General features: G+C 39.6%; 1 protein-coding gene across 3 annotated transcripts in view; it reads left to right on the top strand.

The window, feature by feature from the left end:
• The first annotated feature begins 12,823 nt into the window (after window positions 1–12,823).
• The window catches only part of ZNF609 (zinc finger protein 609), an 81,692-nt gene continuing 77,116 nt past the window's right edge, over window positions 12,824–17,399 (top strand). For all 3 annotated transcript variants that reach the window (XM_063449295.1, XM_063449297.1, XM_063449296.1), the window contains exon 1: window positions 12,824–13,032. The gene's annotated coding sequence lies outside the window, so the exon portion shown is untranslated. The remainder of the gene's footprint in view (window positions 13,033–17,399) is intronic.

Here is a 17,399-nt window from a genome sequence, read left to right on the forward strand (position 1 = left end):
GGCATACTGGGTGAATGTTAAACATTAATGATGCCAGGGAATCAAGCAAATCAAGAAGCCCTCCAGTAACAAAACATCTGGAAAAGAGACCAATATACATTAAAGGGAAGCACACCATGTTCTGTTTTTATATGTAATTTATCAATGCCTCTTGTCTCATTTTAAAGGGACAGTCCATTGAATTTTTTTCCCCTTACAATTAAGGAAATATACCGTTAAAAACATGCATGCATATTTTTGTGCATGTTTTCATTGACGGTATTTGAAAAAAAGTTTGTGTCAGTGGAGTAGACTGGCAACTAAAACCTCCCTGGGCATTGTACCTTGAGAAAGGGCTGTTGATGGGAAATGTTAATTACACTTTGCTCTTCAATAAATTGGAAACCGTACTAGTGGGTTTTCAAAGCACCATTTGTGCCGGTCTTGAAATAACATGTGAGCTGTTAAAATATGTTTTTGTGTTCTGCTGTGTTGACTTCTTCCACCAGCCTCTTTCCTCAATAAACGAGCACAATAATATTATTTTATATTACAAAAAATAAAATAAAAAATAGAAATTGTGTTGATGCAGCCCACAAACTAACCTCTGCTGTTCAGGTCAGCGATGGACAAAGGAAATAAAACTCGCTAAACTTATAGTGACAGGGAATTGACAGACACTCTCAAACATCTACTCATCTACATACCTGCAGTATGTATCTATTTCCTTCAATAATATTAATTAACATAGTGTGATTTCTTTTAACTGTATTATTGTGACAGAAAGAACTACAAAGGTTTTAGCATAACTCTTGCTTTCTATAGTAGTAAGTGGACAACTAAACTAAAACTCCCAGAAATCCTTGATATGTCCATGAAGCTCGGCTTTGCAAAGATTTATGGGATAAGTTCTGCATTGAATTTGAAGGTTATCCTGATTGGCTGAGTGACTCCCTGAACTTTGCAGAGTTCAGAGGAAAAGTTGCAAAGCCCGGAGGTAAATCGCAAATGCTAAGAGTTCATATGTGGTTATTCTTTTTTTGTTTTGTTTGTTTTTTATGTTAATTTATTGTATATGTGTATATATTTACTGAATTTCTAAAATTGGCCTTCTGCAGTATACAGTGTTCATTTAAATACAGTCATATTCTCAAGCTCTATAGTTGAGTTTTAGCTATTTTAGTTGACTGCTTCTACTCGTTAGAAGAAGTAAGGAAATTGATTAGGTTTTACCAATATTATATTCCTAATAGTTTAAGTGAAATTACTCTTTTAATTATTTGGAGCAATATGCCACATGACATGGGAGTAATCAGAGTTGTTTTTATTTACTTTTTATTGACTTTTGCTATTCATTTAAAAGCCTCAATTAAATTCTTTTAGACACGCTTTTCAAATGATCAACATCTGTTAGAAAAACATTTCTAATGATTTATCTACAAAAATTCACATAAACCTAAAGTTTATGGGAATTTTTGTACATGATGACTTCTGTAGCTAAACCATTTAAAAGTTTTTCTAAAAACGTGTGATCATTTGAAAAACTTATACAAAATAATTAATTTGAGGCCCTAATTTCATAAACTTTGGAGATTAATACTCTGAATCATTTTGGATATTCTTTTATAGTGTGGCTTTCTGTCCAATATAGTGACTTCAGCTCTGACTCATAGGCAGGAAAACCTGTTCAAATAGCTTCTATGAGTTGTTCATTTTATCTGTATCCCTATACACATTAGACAGAAACAGGCAATACTGCATTTTAGTAAATATATTATTCAATAATACAAATCAATTTTGTAATACTCCTACTTTCTATGACCCTCGAGTCAAATTCCCATACTTTATTTTTTTTATTTTAACACCTCTAATCTATGCTCTGTGTTCTCAAATTCCCATTTTTTTTTCTGTGTAGATTTGAAACCAGACCAGATGTTTTTTGGGATGAGCACCCCACCCGTCCACTGTAGGTGCCCCTTCGGAGGTGATCACAGCATAAATTGATAAGTCTCTAGTAGCAATTCAAGCAGTATTGCAGTTAGCATGTTATTTCCCATGTTCAAATTAGTGTAGGACCCACTGATGTTTGGGTACTGTGACGTAGTGGTGGGCTTAACTGAATCCCCATATTTGTTTGCTAAGATAGGTGATTTTTTTTTTAATAGTCTTGTAAAAAATATTTGTTTTATGTGCGTTAGTCCTAATCTGTATTTTGCATATAGTTTAGTCTTTACGGCAGAATCACTACTTAGAAATGCATGCTCCGAGTGTGCTTCCCAATACCCCTTTGTTTTCTGTTTCCAAATTAGTTGATCAGTCATTCTAGTGTATCAATGCACTTGGGTTCATCATAAACAAATACATGTGATGCAGACGATATTCTAAATCACATCCTTGGGGTTATGAGTCACAAAAAGTGGGAGGTGGAAGATGACCTCAATTGGATGGAGTATGGGAAACGAGGAAAGGTGGAGGGCACTAGAGGAAGAAAAAGAGGCTATTGTGTTGAGAGCCAGTGGAGCCCTGCACCCAAAGAATCCCAAGGGAAAAGGCCACCCTGTATGCAACCGAAACCCATCACCTCCCTCCTCAATTTCCAGCTCTAATCAAGACTTGTGTCCAATGTGCAATGCATGATTAAAGGACTCTTGTACTGATGTGTAAGAAACTTGTAACATTCCCCTGTAACTTTAAATACAATGCTGCATAAAGAGCAAGTATAAACACATAGCATTACTAGTCCATAAAGATGTGGATCGTGGGCCTGGTAGTTTTTTGTTAAGGTGGTTGGAGTGCAGTTGTGTTCCTTTACCTATCCATACAAATGAGAGCAAGGCTGTTAGTAAAGAAGCATCAAAATCTCTAAGGGTTATGTTTAGGATTGTTTGCAAAAGATATAGGAGCAAAAATCAAGAAAAGGACTCTGGAGCAAAAATGTGCAAAGGCAAAGACAGTGTTAACAACACCTAAAAAGTGCAGTTAAAATGGTGTATATTTACCTTATGGTTTATTATGCCACTTTCAATTTAATACGAGAACATATAAATAAAAAGAGAGCAAAAAAACGAATAGTGTAGTATTTAATGCAAATTACAAATATTAGACAGGCACGCACAGCAAAAATATGCTGGAATAGTTTTGCTCTCCAGAGCAACTTATCTCCAAACAGTCCCCCTCCTTATGGTCCTGTGAATCTCCAATATCCTTTGGTGAGATCTTCAGGGATAATTGGCCCAAACAATTCTTCTATTTGAACTTGAAGATTCGCCTATACACACCAAAAGCTGGACTTGTTTTGTCTATAGTAGTAGACTTTCTCCAGAGCTGCTGGTCTCCTTCAGTCTCTCTTATCTTTTATAAAGCTTTCCATTAGTGGTGGTCTTTACTGAGTTCCAGCCACCGCTGCTGTGCCAGTGTCTGATTTGCGACTCTTCAAGTTCGAACTGAAGAATTTTCTGCTCCATTCATTCATTGAAGCCAGAATCAGATCTCACCAAAGTATATTGGAGATTTACTGAAACTGATCAGAGATAAGTGGCCTTGAAGGACAAACATATTCCAGCACAAATTGGATTGTGCTGTATATGTGTGAGTGCCTGTCTTAAAACCTATTTAATGCATATTACAAATGTTAAAACAACATTTGTAATATGCATTAAATAGGTTTTAATCTCTCTCTCTTTATTTATTTTTATATGTTCTATTATATTGAAAGTGGTTGTAACACGCCATAAGGTAAATAAACACCATTTTAATTGCACTTGCACTCTTTAGGTGTTGTTAACACGTTTATGCATTTGCACATTTTTGAATTGGAAGAGGCAACTCATTCTGCTAGGCAGCATTTTATCATTGTATTTCACACTATGTACACTGTTGCTCGTTATCACGTTATATTTATTTATCCAAAGATATAGGAGCCTCTGGAAAGATTCACTTTGACGGCATTAATTTTGTGGTCTAGTTCCGATACATCTTCAATGCACCAAGAGAAATGAAAGAAAGGTCTTGGTGTCATGGTCCATAGCCCTGGAATGGTTACGTTCATGATTTCTGATTTGGTTTGGATCCAAAAATTTGATTTTCTGAAGGACGTTGAGGAGGTCCATATTAGCTGCCACCTTAATTAACCCTGTTATGGCCTTTGAATCCTTATATCCCCCTGTTCTGCCTAATAGTCCAATAGATAAGGCTCTAGTAAAAAAAAAAAAGCACAGAGGAGAGGTAAAGGTGCCTATCTGGGTTATGTCCTAAATATTTGTATAGAGAAAATTAATCATTTTACATAAATGATCTCCAAACCCCATGTGGCAACTTGTTGCAAAAATATACATGGTGGTCAACATTAGGAGTAGGATTTGACAGGTACATAAGAACATATTTGTTAGTGGTTAATTTTTTCTTGTTGTTCCAGGTACATATTATAACTGAGTCTTTGGAGATTCATCATTTCACGAAGGAACAACAAATTAGCCAGAGAAAAAGATTTATTCTTCACCTCATGATGTCTGACGAACCTCATTTTCATTTAAATAGCTTTGTCAATAAGCAAAACTGTAGTTTCTGGGGTACAGAAAATACACGGATAATTCTTCAGAGACATTTCCATCCTACCAAATACACCATCTAGTGCGAGGTGGCTCCGCAGGAAGTTGTCAGGCAATAATTTGAGCACTAGAGCCTCATACATTAACTAATGTCATGAACAATGCAATTAAAAGAGCCCCACTATGCGAGGTGGCAAATGGAGCTCATTTAAAAGATATCCTCTTTTGGAGCTCATTTAAAAGATGTCAAACTAATCTCCATATGTTAAGCATTTATTATATGTAATAGTATTAAAATTGGTTCATTAGTTATTGACACCTCAAACCCTACTCTAAATTTTTGCCCACCCCATATTTCCAGTCAAATGCCTTTTCAGTAATATTAAATAGAAAAAGAAGCTGAAGGCCAAATAATGAGGCTCAGTCTGTAATATCACAACATCCTTTGGTGTTTTCCTTTGTCCCCATATCAGGGATAAACCCAACATAATCCAGGTAAATAAACAAAGGGAGTACCCTCCCGATCATTCGCACCAAAACCTTGGTGAACAGCTTCAGACCTGCAATTAGTAAGGAAATGGTCCTGCAGCTGGAAGGGTTATAGCCGAGAGTACTTGGATCTTGATGTAGAGCTTCACCGTCATGGATAGAATTGAGGCCAGTGGAGAGCTTCAGGTGTAAAATGACTTTTAAGTATTGTAGTGGGAGGCTATTTGTTTTTGGAAGTGTGATACCTTTAGATTTTCCTGAATCTCCTCTACTCCAGGATTCCGCCACTTCGACATTCTTTGGTACTTACTAAGAAAGGCATTGATCTATGACTTACTAACCACTGACAATCCCAATAGTGACCCCAATTGACCTCCACTTAATAATCCTTTTCAGTCTATGTCATCTGCCTTCATTACGTCCTTTCTTCCTCCCTCCACAATAGTGGGTCCATCCTTCTCACATCTGTCTCACATCTTGTTTTTTCCTACTTTATATTAATATAGTTCATTTCACTGTTTAATGGGCTCTTTGGTGACTGTATAATCCCTAATCTATGCCATACTGCAATCGACTGCCTGATGAATCCTGTTAAGACTTTATGTATACTCCAATATTTTTATTGGATCACTTCCAGGCATACCATGCTCACCACAAGATACGCATCGGACAAATATGGTTGACAGAATGAATGATTGAAATGTGTGTACATACTCACACGTGCTAAATGCTCTTATTCTGCCAAATTTGCAAGTTCAGTGCAGCAGAAGATTAATTTTGACCTCCCTATGTAAGTTGATTGATGTCCCTATTGAGTTTTAGCATTTCTGTATAGGTTGGTAAAACACTTTTCTCTTTGTTCAATTGGATATCTGCCCTGGGAGCTCACAAAACATCTGAGCTATGAGCCTTAGGTTTAAATAGGAGAACGGGAGGGTTTACACTCTCATGGGGAGGAATTTGGAAGCCTATATAATTAGGGAGGTAACCTCTGCCTATTTGTAAGCGTCTACACTCCCTTCACTGGCGGTGTGCCATGCCAGACTTAAAGTCCATATTGCCACTCTTCCCACTATTTTCCAAGGTCTGGGCAAAGCCTGCAAGGGCTCCAACACATTGAAGAGGATCCAGCATGGCAGCACAAGGAATGGCATGTACGATGCTGCATGGGTCCCTATGTGGAGCGTCGGCCAGTGATGAAGCTGGCTAACTGGTAAATAGACACGGTTTGCCCCTTACTCTCGATGCGCTTTAACAATATCATGGCACCTTCTATAGTTAAACATTGTTAGCGACCCAGGTTCCAACCATAGCACACTAAGCAAACCCTATATCTCCAAATACTCTCAAAAAACACTCTTCCTAGAACCCAAACGCCTCTGTCACACTTTTAACTCTGTACTTTGCCCTGTTGCTGCTGCTTCTCTTACAACTTGAACATTACAAACTTTGCAACTCACTTCACTGAGAAGATTTCTGTGATCAGAGAAGAGATCTCTCATCTATCTATTTCCCCTACCAATACTTCCACTAACTCCATTCCCTCTGCTGTTCAATGCTCATTGCCCAGCTACAGCAGAAGAGGTTTCTGCTCTTCTCTGGTCCTCCCACACCACCACCTGTCCTTTGATCCCATTCACTCAAATCTCACTCGCACTCTCTCTCTCTCCTTTTCTAACTTTGCTCCTTACTGAAATACTTACTGAAATATTTAAAATATTTTCTCCTTTGGCATATTTCCTTCATCCTTCAAACATGCAACTGTAATTCAATTCTAAAAAAAGCCCAACCTTGACCCTAACTCCCCATCCAACCACCACCCTATCTCACTACTACCATTTGCCTCCAAAATCCATTAGAGAGTTGTGTTTGCTAGACTGACCGACTTCTTTGAATCCCACTCTAGGCATGACTCACTTTGGTCGGCATTCAGCGCTCATCACTCGAAGTGGTCCTAACAAAAGTATCAAATTATTCAAGTGCTGTTAAATCCAGTGGTCGCTACTCTTTTCTGAAACTCCTTGATCTTTCTGCTGCTTTTGATACTGTGGATCACCAACAACTTCTTCTCATCCGTGTAATCTCGCTCGATGGGACTCTGCTCTTTCCTGGTTCTCCTCCTACCTCTCCCAGCACTCTTTTAGTGTTTATTTATCTGGCACTTCCTATGCAACCCCTCTCTGTTGGTGTTCCCCAAAGTTCAGTCCTTGGTCCCCTACTGTTCTCGATTTATACTGACCCCCTTGGTAAACTCATCAGCTCTTTTTGCTTCCAATATCATTTCCATGTGAATGACAGGAAAATCTATGTGTCCTCTCCTGATCTCTCGCCGTTCCTCTTGACTTGTGTCTCTGACTGCTTCTTAGCTATTCATTACTGGATAGCTGCTCAATTTCTTAAACTCAACCTGTCCAAAACGGAACTTCTGGTCTTTCCTCCCTCAAGTGTTGCTACTCTTCTGTCTCCCTCCCTCCAAGTCAACGGCACTACCATCAGCTATACCTCGCAAACTCACTGTCTAGGTGTTTTCTTTGACTCCAACCTCTCCTTTACCCCTCATGTACAATCACCCATTAAATCCTGCCGCTTCTATCTCAAAAACATAGCTTGCATCCACCCCTATCGAACACAAGCTGCAGCTGATGGTCCATGCCGCTATCCCCTCTCGCCTTGACTACTGCAATCCGCTTCTCAGGGGTCTTACGTTCTTAACTTGCCCTGTTACTGTCTATATTGAATGTGGCAACAGGGCTTATCTCCCTATCTGTTAGCACCAACCAATGCCTCCCCCCTCCCTGTCATTGCTTACACACTGGCTTTCCGTAAGATATAGGGTCCAATTTAAAGGGACGCTATAGTCTCTAGAACAACTACAGCATATTGTATTTGTTCTGGTGAGTAGAATCATTCCCTTCAGGCTTTTTGCAGTAAACGCTGTCTTTTCAGAGAAAATACAGTGTTTACATTACAGCCTAGGGATAACTCTACTGACCACTCCTCAGATGGCTACTAGAGGTGCTTACTGTGGCAATACTGCACACTGTGCAGTACTGCCATTCAGTGTCTCCACCCTCTGCATGCAGACACTGAACTTCCCTCAAAGAGATGCATTGATTCAATGGATCTCTATGAGTAAATGCTGATTGGCCAAGGATGTGTTTAACTTATGCTGGCTCTGCCCCTGATCTGCCTCCTTGACAGTCTCAGCCAACCCTGGAACTGCATTGGGAAAGCATTGTGATTGGCTCACATAATCACTTCTGTTGATGTCAGGTATGCAGGCAGGTCAGGGGCAGCAGCGGCATACTTGAATACAAGTAAGATTTTGCTATATTTATGGAGGCAATGGGGGGGGGGGTCTAGGCGGAGCTGGATGGTGTTTTTTAACAATATAGGGTCAGGAATACATGTTTATGTTCCTGACCCTATAGTGTACCTTTAAAATTCTGGTACTTGCTTACAAATATCTACATAATGCTGCTCCTACCTAACTATCCTTACAATTACACCCTGCTGAAGACCTGTGTCTATCCTCTTTTTGTACTCCCACCTCTGATGCCCACCTTCAAAACTACTCTAGGACTGCAAAAAAAGATTATATATACACACATACATGAGAAATATATAAAAGAAAAGCTCTGTGGATAAATAAAATAATATCTAGGAGAAAAGAACAGAATAGTGTAATACAGCTAGAAACAATATATGGAGGGAGGGGGAGGCAGAGCACTCACAAAATAATAGTAAATAGTAGGCACATCTCCCCATAGGGTTATCTCCAAAGGTGGTGTCTTGTTCCAATAGATGTCTTGTAAAATAAAGACTCTAAGAAGAGAGATTATTAGAGTCTTTATTTTACAAGACATACAGAATTTAATTTTCTTTTATTATTATTATTTTATTATTTATACAATAAACAATACTTGTTGCACAACGGAGGTTTGTGGCAGAAGCACTCTATCCCCAGAGAGCAGTTACACTCATCACAAAAGCTGAATGAAGCTTATCTGTTAAATGATAGAAGCTATACAGTGAGTGCTATCAGTTTACACCCAGCATAGCGCTATGTTAAGACCAGAAGAGCTGCAGTCTGATTGTACATATGAGGAGAGAGACCTCAGCCTAATGAATGCATGTTCATGCGTCGGTGTATTATGCTGCAACACTGCACAGAGTCATCGCATCACAACCACTTCAGCAAGCTGATGTGGTTACAGTGCTTATGTCAAATGTTTCATTCAATCACCACTGGAGACACAGTGGGGGTTATATACATAGAGCTATTCTGGGGCAAAATTCTAAAAGTGGAGCAGTCACCATGGAAACCAAATGGAATGTCCCTGCTGATTTTAAAACGTTGCCACAGCATTGCTTTTTATACATAACCTCTATTGATTTAACCCCTTAATGACCAAACTGCTGGAATAAAATGGAATCATGACATGTCACATACCGGTATGTCATGTGTCCTTCAGGGGTTAAAGGAACCCTTTAACATGGCGAGATGTTGAGTTCCACACCCTCCATTTTTTTCTGGACTTATATCACTTCTTAAAGCGGATAGGCAGTGCATGAACACCTTTGCCCTGTAAAAGGTAGAATTCAGATGCCAAAGGGAGGGGGAATAATCTGTTTTTCAAGCAATCCCTTTAGGATCTCTTCTTTAATTATGATGTGATTTTGTTTCTGCAGCAAAATAATTTTACATACAGCAGTATGCTACATTCTATGTACCATATAATACAATGGCCTTGATTTAAATTATTTTTTATCAGAAATTGTTCCATTAGAAATCACTTTTCAAAAGTGTGTTCTACAAAAATTCTCATAGACTTTAAATGAACAATCCTAACCCCTGAAGCACTTTAGCTTGCTGGAAAGCTGTGTGGAGCGTGTATCCTCTTTTTTCATTTTGGAAATCTTGCAGATTTTACTAGAAATTGACACTTGTTTAAATTATACTGGTTACACACCCCTGGCTTTTCAAGCAGACAACAGATCCTGTTACTTCCTGGTTTGGTTAGCTTATTTGCACTGAACTTCAAGAGGCAGCAATTGCCCAGTGCACCTGCCTTGTTAAGACTTTTTTATTGAGTTGCATTGGAAAGTCTGTGATTGGATAGCCACAGAGAGTCTGGGCGGGGTTAGAAGGGGAAGGTTTGCAAAGGCAGCAGACAAGAGATCTGCAGTTTCTGCAAGCTGTTTTTAGATATACCTGTAATGAAAAAATGCACTATTAAATGCATGAAAGTTTTCATTTGGGGTATATCTACTAAACAGTGCTTTTTATTTATTTTGTAGTTGGGCAGCAGAGTATCCCTTTAATGATGACTTTTGTAGATAAATAATTTAAACAAATTAAATAGTGGCCAATAGTAGCAAAGCACCCTTGTTATTATACATACTTATTTACTAAAGTACAAATTAGAGATGTGCAGGGGGGGGGGGGGGGGGGGGGGAAATGTGTTTAGTTCATTTGTGAATTTCATTTGGTCCAAAATTCTGAAAATATTGATTCAGACACAGTGACATTCTCCTCATAATTTTGAAATGTGAATGTCCATTATTTGTGAAGAATTAATGAAATTAGCAGTCAAATATCTTCTTGTTCAGTTGTTTAGTAGATAACTCCCTAGATTTTTATCATTATCAAAATCAATAGATACGACGCAAATCGATTTGTTATGAATTCTCCATTTTTATTTATTTTTTTTATTTATTTTTTTTAGATTTTTGTTTTCAGTTGTACTTGTTATAAATTATATTTTAGATTCCTAAATTGTTATTAGTAAGTCACTTAAAGGGACACTCCAGGCACCCAGACCACTTATGCCCATTGGAGTGGTCTGGGTGCCAACTCCCACTACCCTTAACCCTGCAAGTGTAATTGCATGCGCATTAGGTCTTCGCCGCCGCCGGGCCGCGCATGCGCAATAGGTCTCCCCCGCCGACGTCACTGGAGGAGCGTAGGCGGAGCCTGAACCAGCGCCGAGGGACATCGGCGCTGGATACAGGTAAGTCACTGAAGGAGATTTAACCCCCTCAGCAACCTGGGATGGGAGGTGGGAGGGAGAAGGGGACCTGCTGTGCCAGGAAAATGGTTTGTTTTCCTGGCACTGGAGAGTCCCTTTAATATTTCCCAGAGCAGCCCGCCCCTGGCCACACCCCAACTCACACCGCTAAAATTAAAGTGTGCTTCTTTGTCCAATTGAAATGTTGGGAGGTATGCAGCATGGTTATAATTATTGAGCCGCAGGTCACTCTGTTATTTTCTTAGTTGTGTTATGTTACCCTCACTTTTAACCCCTTAAGGACACATGACATGTGTGACATGTCATGATTCCCTTTTATTCCAGAAGTTTGGTCCTTAAGGGGTTAAAGAGACACTCCCCACAGCGAAAGCAAGAGTGTATCCTCTTTTTTTTCATTTTACAAAAAGTACAGATTTCAATAAAAATTGGCACATTTATGAATTATACTGGCTACACCCCCTGGTTGGCAAGCAGAAAACAGGACCTGTTAGTTCCTGCTTTGTTAAGCTCAGTGGAGCTAAACTCAGAAGGCAGGTAACTGCCCAGAGCAATATACCAGCGACCCGCTAAAACGATCTTTAAACAATGGGGGTGCACAAGGTACAGTGTTTCATTGATTGACTTATTATTTACTGTGTTAACAAAGGCATGCATAAAAGCCATGTGTTTCAAAATTAAAGTGGTAGTTTTCTCCATTTTATGAGAATTGATATTGGAGGAGAAACTCTACCCCTCTGTTGATGCTCTCTCTCCTTGGCACCACTAGTTGAGAAGTGCTGGTAGGAAAAGTTCTCTGCTATATTTTTCCCTTAGAAGAAGGGAAGAGTGCTCAGCGGAATAGGTTTAGATGCCAGGCTTGGGGCCAGTCCTCTATACCACTAAGCCCTGGCACACCCTCCCGCATGCAAGTAGTCAAACTGTTTTAGACATTTTTGACTACCTACCTGGGATCTACTCCCTGCCTTCACTACAGCCTCCGGAGAGCTGAAAGATCTTAATAATAATATTTCTTTAGACAATGAGCTTCCTGCGTTTCCTGCAGACTGTAGTGTAGGCGGGGATTGGCTCACAGCGGGCAATGGGGTGACACGGCACTCCTGAAACTGTAACCGGTAAAGAGTGCATTAGTGGTTATGGTGGTTGGAGTATTGCTTTAAATATAACAGAATATGCGTGCGTGCATCTTCCTGGTTATTCAATGTTTGTACTCAAGCTGCTCACTTTAATTATAAATGTAAAATAATAATATAAAAAAAAAAAATACAGTATATGCAAACACCAGTGTGTTTTTTTTAACAACGTTTCCATTTTTTTTATTTTTTTACTACTGATCTTCCTCACAGACAGAAGCCAAGGAAGGGAGGCAGAGGAGAGAGAGAGGTGAACAATGTGCTTTATTAACAGCAATCTCAGAGCCCCCTAGAGTTTACTAGGCCTAAGGTCGCGTGGCCCGGTTGACGTCACCGCCGACCTATTTACAACTCTTTGTAGCACAACATCCATTGTCCGGAGTTCTAAACACTCAAGCCCGAAACGCGTGTTGTCGCCCCCACCCTGGAGGCCATTTTTTTGGTTGACCGACAGCCAGCAGCTCGCTTCAAAGCTGGGTTTTGTTGTGCCTTTTACCATGCCGCCGCCTCTAGTGCGCTGTGCTCGGCGATCTGCTTGGACGTGACCTAATCTCATCCTCTGACTCCAGGAGGGCGTGGCCTGGTGACGTCGCGCGAGGGGGGAGGAGGGAGGGAAGGGGCGTGCCCCCGGTGGGATCCAGTGGGCGTGTCTCCGGCCGCGCCGGAAGCGCAGTCCTCCTCACGGTCCGAGTCTGCCTTGCGGCCTGCGCGGACGGTTAAAGCCTGCAGCTGGAGTAGTGGCGGCTAGCCGGCCGATAATCCGGGATGGGGGGGAGTCCGGGCCCCGTGTGAAGCGATTCCCAGGAATGTGTGCGGCACAGGACAAGATGGAGGACACCTGAGGCCAGACAGAGGGTGAGCAGCGCCGAGAGCTGGCTGGTACGGCCATCATGGGGGGATATCGGGGTCCGGGCCGGGCTGGGGGGCTCGGTAACCGCACACATCGCAGTCTGGGCTCCCTGACAGCCCCCCACACACACCCCGGGCATGCTGGGAGCTGGCAAGGCATGATGGGAGTTGTAGTCCCAGCACATGGGAGAGATCTGTCTCCTACCCGGCCCTCAATCACCACATCCTCCACCGGGGGCTGGAAATGTCAAGGGAGCTCCCATGGGGAGTGTTACAGTTACACGTTTTATTAAATACATAAAAAAAAAATTAAACTTCATAATTTAATAATAATTATATTCTGATATAACTCTGTGCAGTATCTGCATAAAACAATAATACTAATCATAAAATAATGCATAAAACAACAATAATAATAAAATATATACAAATCTGTCAATACAGCAGCAGCAGCTCTCAGTGATTGTGTGTCCATAACAATCCCAGAATGCTGTGCAAAGCTTGCCAATGTGCACAAATAGCATTGTCACTCTCTGATCTAACCTCACACTTCAGGTTCCCTTGTGCCTGTCTACATGTGTAGTATTTGGGGGGGGTGTGTGTGTGTGTATATATATATATATATATATATATATATATATATATATATATATACACACACACACTATTGTAAGTGTTTCTCTCTCCCCCCCCTCCCCCTCCCCTAATCTGAAGGATAATGCAATTTTCTTAATTGCAAATCCTAACCAGATCAGATAGTGGGTAGCCTTAATCTTCTTAAAGACCTAAAAATTTGATTTTGTTATGTTACGTCTTCAACAGTGTCGGATAAGAATTGGACAAAGAGACTACTAAATACTAAGTCATTATGTATAACATGCATATTAACCTGTGTAGGTCAAGTGTAGTGTGCTACCCTTTATGGGGCCTATTACTAAATGAACAAAATATAGTAAATCATTTTACTGCTAGTGCAATGGAAAATGTCTCTCTTGGGATTAGATATATATATTTTTTTTAAACCTCTATTGTTGGATCTTGGTCCACAAGGATTAACATTAAAAGGCTCATTTGGAGTGAAAGCAGTTCAATCTGCGTTTTTAATGACAAGAGCTGCATTCATGGGAAACATTTGTTAACTAGTTGTCTTGTACAAGTTCCATTTCTAAAAACGTAATCACGAATGTTGGGAAAATGTTTTTATTCTGTGATGCTGTGGGAAACCTAAACATACAGTTGGGTATAAAACAATATTTTGAAGCTTGCATATAAAATAGTTAATTGTTGACTCATAACTGCTGGTTCACTGGCACACACTGACCTATCTGTTTAAATTATTGAAAAGTGAATGCTCTTGTGACATGTCATCTGTGGTGCATGGCATTAAGTCAGTTTTGTTTCAATATTTTATTGGTTTTACCATTGAATTGGCATAATCAATAGAATCCTGCACATTTGCATTAGATTTAAAATGTTGTACATTTTGCAGATGCTTTGGGAGAACATTGTGTTTTGAAACAGATTTTTAAATAGATCTCATGCTACTATTGCAATAAATATGTATTTTTGTATTACAACGTGCTTTTAAATTGCTGCACATGTACAACTACATTTATTTGTAACTAAGGGTAGCATTCTATGTTTCCAGCCGGGGCTTTATAAGTCTTTGAACCTGTTGTATAGGTTTACTCCAAAAATGTCAAATTTCTTTAGGTCATAGATTGTGCAGTTTCAGCGTCTACATATAATAATTGGCAAGTGAAACATTGGCCCTTGCGCATTGAAATTCACCCATGAGCTTGTAATGGCTTACAGTGGCAAGTAACTGTTAAAGTCTGCCCGGTAGTATAGGCCTTTTATTAATCCTAGGCCCTGTAGTAGAATGTCAGAATTCAAACATGCACTCAATAACACCTGTCTGTTTGGTGTATAAGTACCGTATGAGAGAATAGTGCCCAAGTTCAATTCTTTTCCACACCTCAGAAGGGAATGATTTTTTTTTTTCCTCCCACTCCCACCAACCCACCCACCCAAGTTCAAAAATGTCTAACTTGTTTAATGCTTGTTCGTTTACAAGCATGCTTAAAAATCTGACTTCTTACTCATTATAAATGTAGGTCTGGCATGGCAGGCACAATGTGAGCTTAATGAATTGACAGGTAACTAGGTGGTGGTGGTCTTGGTGGTTAGACGCTGTTGACCGCTTTTCCAGATTACTGGAAGGAAGATGTCTACATTTTTATATTATCACATGCCATTCTCGTTACTGTACTTCTGAAGTTGTGAGATAAAAGTTCATGTTCAGTTGGACTGGTGTGGCACATATCAGTGGCCAATATTTTATACCTAGACAGCTAGTAAACTGTCAGGAAGCCCACCGTTTAAAACCTGTTAGATTTGTTACTTATCTGCCCAAAAGAGACGCACGTATTTTAAATTTTTTTTTAATTGTAATTCATTGTACAGTTCCACCGTTTTCATTCAGTTCGGCTTTAAATAAGCAGAGAAAGAGGATATGTTCCCCTATAATAGTGCTTTTTTTGTATTATATTCCTCTCCCCTCTCAGACATACCCACTATAATGGAGAAATGCAAGAGTAAGTAAGAGCATCAGGAAGACCGAACGCTTTTTTTGCATTTAAACGTCCTAATGCATATACGAAAATGAACAATTTGTGGGTTAATACTGCATATTTCCTTAAATAAAACATTAGATTACTTTATTTCAGTGTATCTTGCAAAAATGTTTTTCCAGAGTGTCTGGTCTGTGTATTTCTACTGAATAATAAAACATTTTAATGGCTTGAAAAAGAAAATCTAATTTCTAACATATTTTTTTTTATCACATTGTTTTCAAAAGTCTGAAAACAACATATATATTTGATCAGGCACTAAAATATTTGAACGCTTTGCAAGCACAAGGTGAACGTAACAGGTATTTGTTGTATAATCACAGACTGACAACAAAAAATAACCTGGCTCATGAATAGTGCCACTTGAGAGAACTCTTGTCTACATGATGCATACATCAAGTCTAATCTGGTGTCACATGTACCAGCTGTTGTTTGTATCGCATCCTGATAAGTACAAATAAATTAAAAATAATTAAAGTTCTTTTTCAAGTTTATGTCTGAAATATGCAGGGAAAGCTATGGAAATATTTTCGTTAATGGATTTTGGTATCTTGTAAATCCCAATTTATTCGAGGTGCATGAACATATTTCTTGCTTTTCTCAAACGAGCCCTTGATGTAACCCTTGGATGATACAGAATTGAATAATTTCTAAATTATGGGACTATGGTTCTTGAAAACCTGTTTGAGAAATCATGTTCTGTATGATTTTTTTTTTTTTTACTTTAATTTTCATAGAGTAAACCTGGCCAGATTGGTTTACCATCTCCTTTATTTGTAACCCGTGCATACATTCCACACTCAAAAAGGCAACCTTCTCTATGGTTACAGTATGGCTGCATTATGACATCACTTCCTGTGACCAGAATCTAACGTTGCTGTTACTTATTCATAAACAGACTACAGATATCCCTGTCCAATGCCTTGTAAATGTTATAATTGTAAAGTGCTGTGGAATATGATGGCACTATATAAATGCCAATGATAATATACGTGGATATTTCTAAATGATCACCAGTAGTGTTTTATGTATTTTAATTTCTAAGATTGTTTTAATGATGTGGAGAGCTGTCGTTGAGATTTCTTGTAGATGATCTTGTGCGTACAAAGTATTGCTTTCTTTAGATTTTCAGAGTAAACGTATAATCCCAATTTGTTTACGGTATGTCAGTAGCCCTGACTGGCTTGTGGTCCCTTTTTGATATGATTTGTAGTTTCACGTGGCTTGTAGTGTACAGTATCTTTCCATTTTGCCCTTGCTTCCTCCATTACTGTAATCTGATTGAACTCTTCACCACTCTAAACTCTGTGGCAGTCTGGATTGCCATACAGGCCAACTGTTCCTTGTTCTCAACCCACTGATGAGGGTGTACAACGCTTTGCATCCGTTTCGTCAGAGCTGCACCTCCCTGCCATGGAGGATTAAACGTGGGAAACTGTTCTTTCCCCTCCCTCCATCCCCCATTCTGATTGTCTAGGCTCCCTTCTTTCATCCTAAGCATCTGCAGTAGTAGATTGGGTTACTACAATAATAGTTCTATCAAAGAAGCTGCAGCTGCCCCAACCCCCCCTCCGTCCACACTGGGTTTCCCTCCACGTCTTATTTAATTTTTTTCCCATCTCCCTTTTTCCTGCCTTTCTCTTCCCCAGTCCTCTGTCATTATTCTCCCTTCACAGTCCTTCTCTGTGCATTTTTTTTTTCTGTAGCATGTTACCCTCCATCACACTCCCTTGTCTCACC

This window comes from Pelobates fuscus, chromosome 3 (genome assembly GCF_036172605.1).
Source record: "Pelobates fuscus isolate aPelFus1 chromosome 3, aPelFus1.pri, whole genome shotgun sequence".
Taxonomy (NCBI): Eukaryota; Metazoa; Chordata; class Amphibia; order Anura; family Pelobatidae; genus Pelobates; species Pelobates fuscus.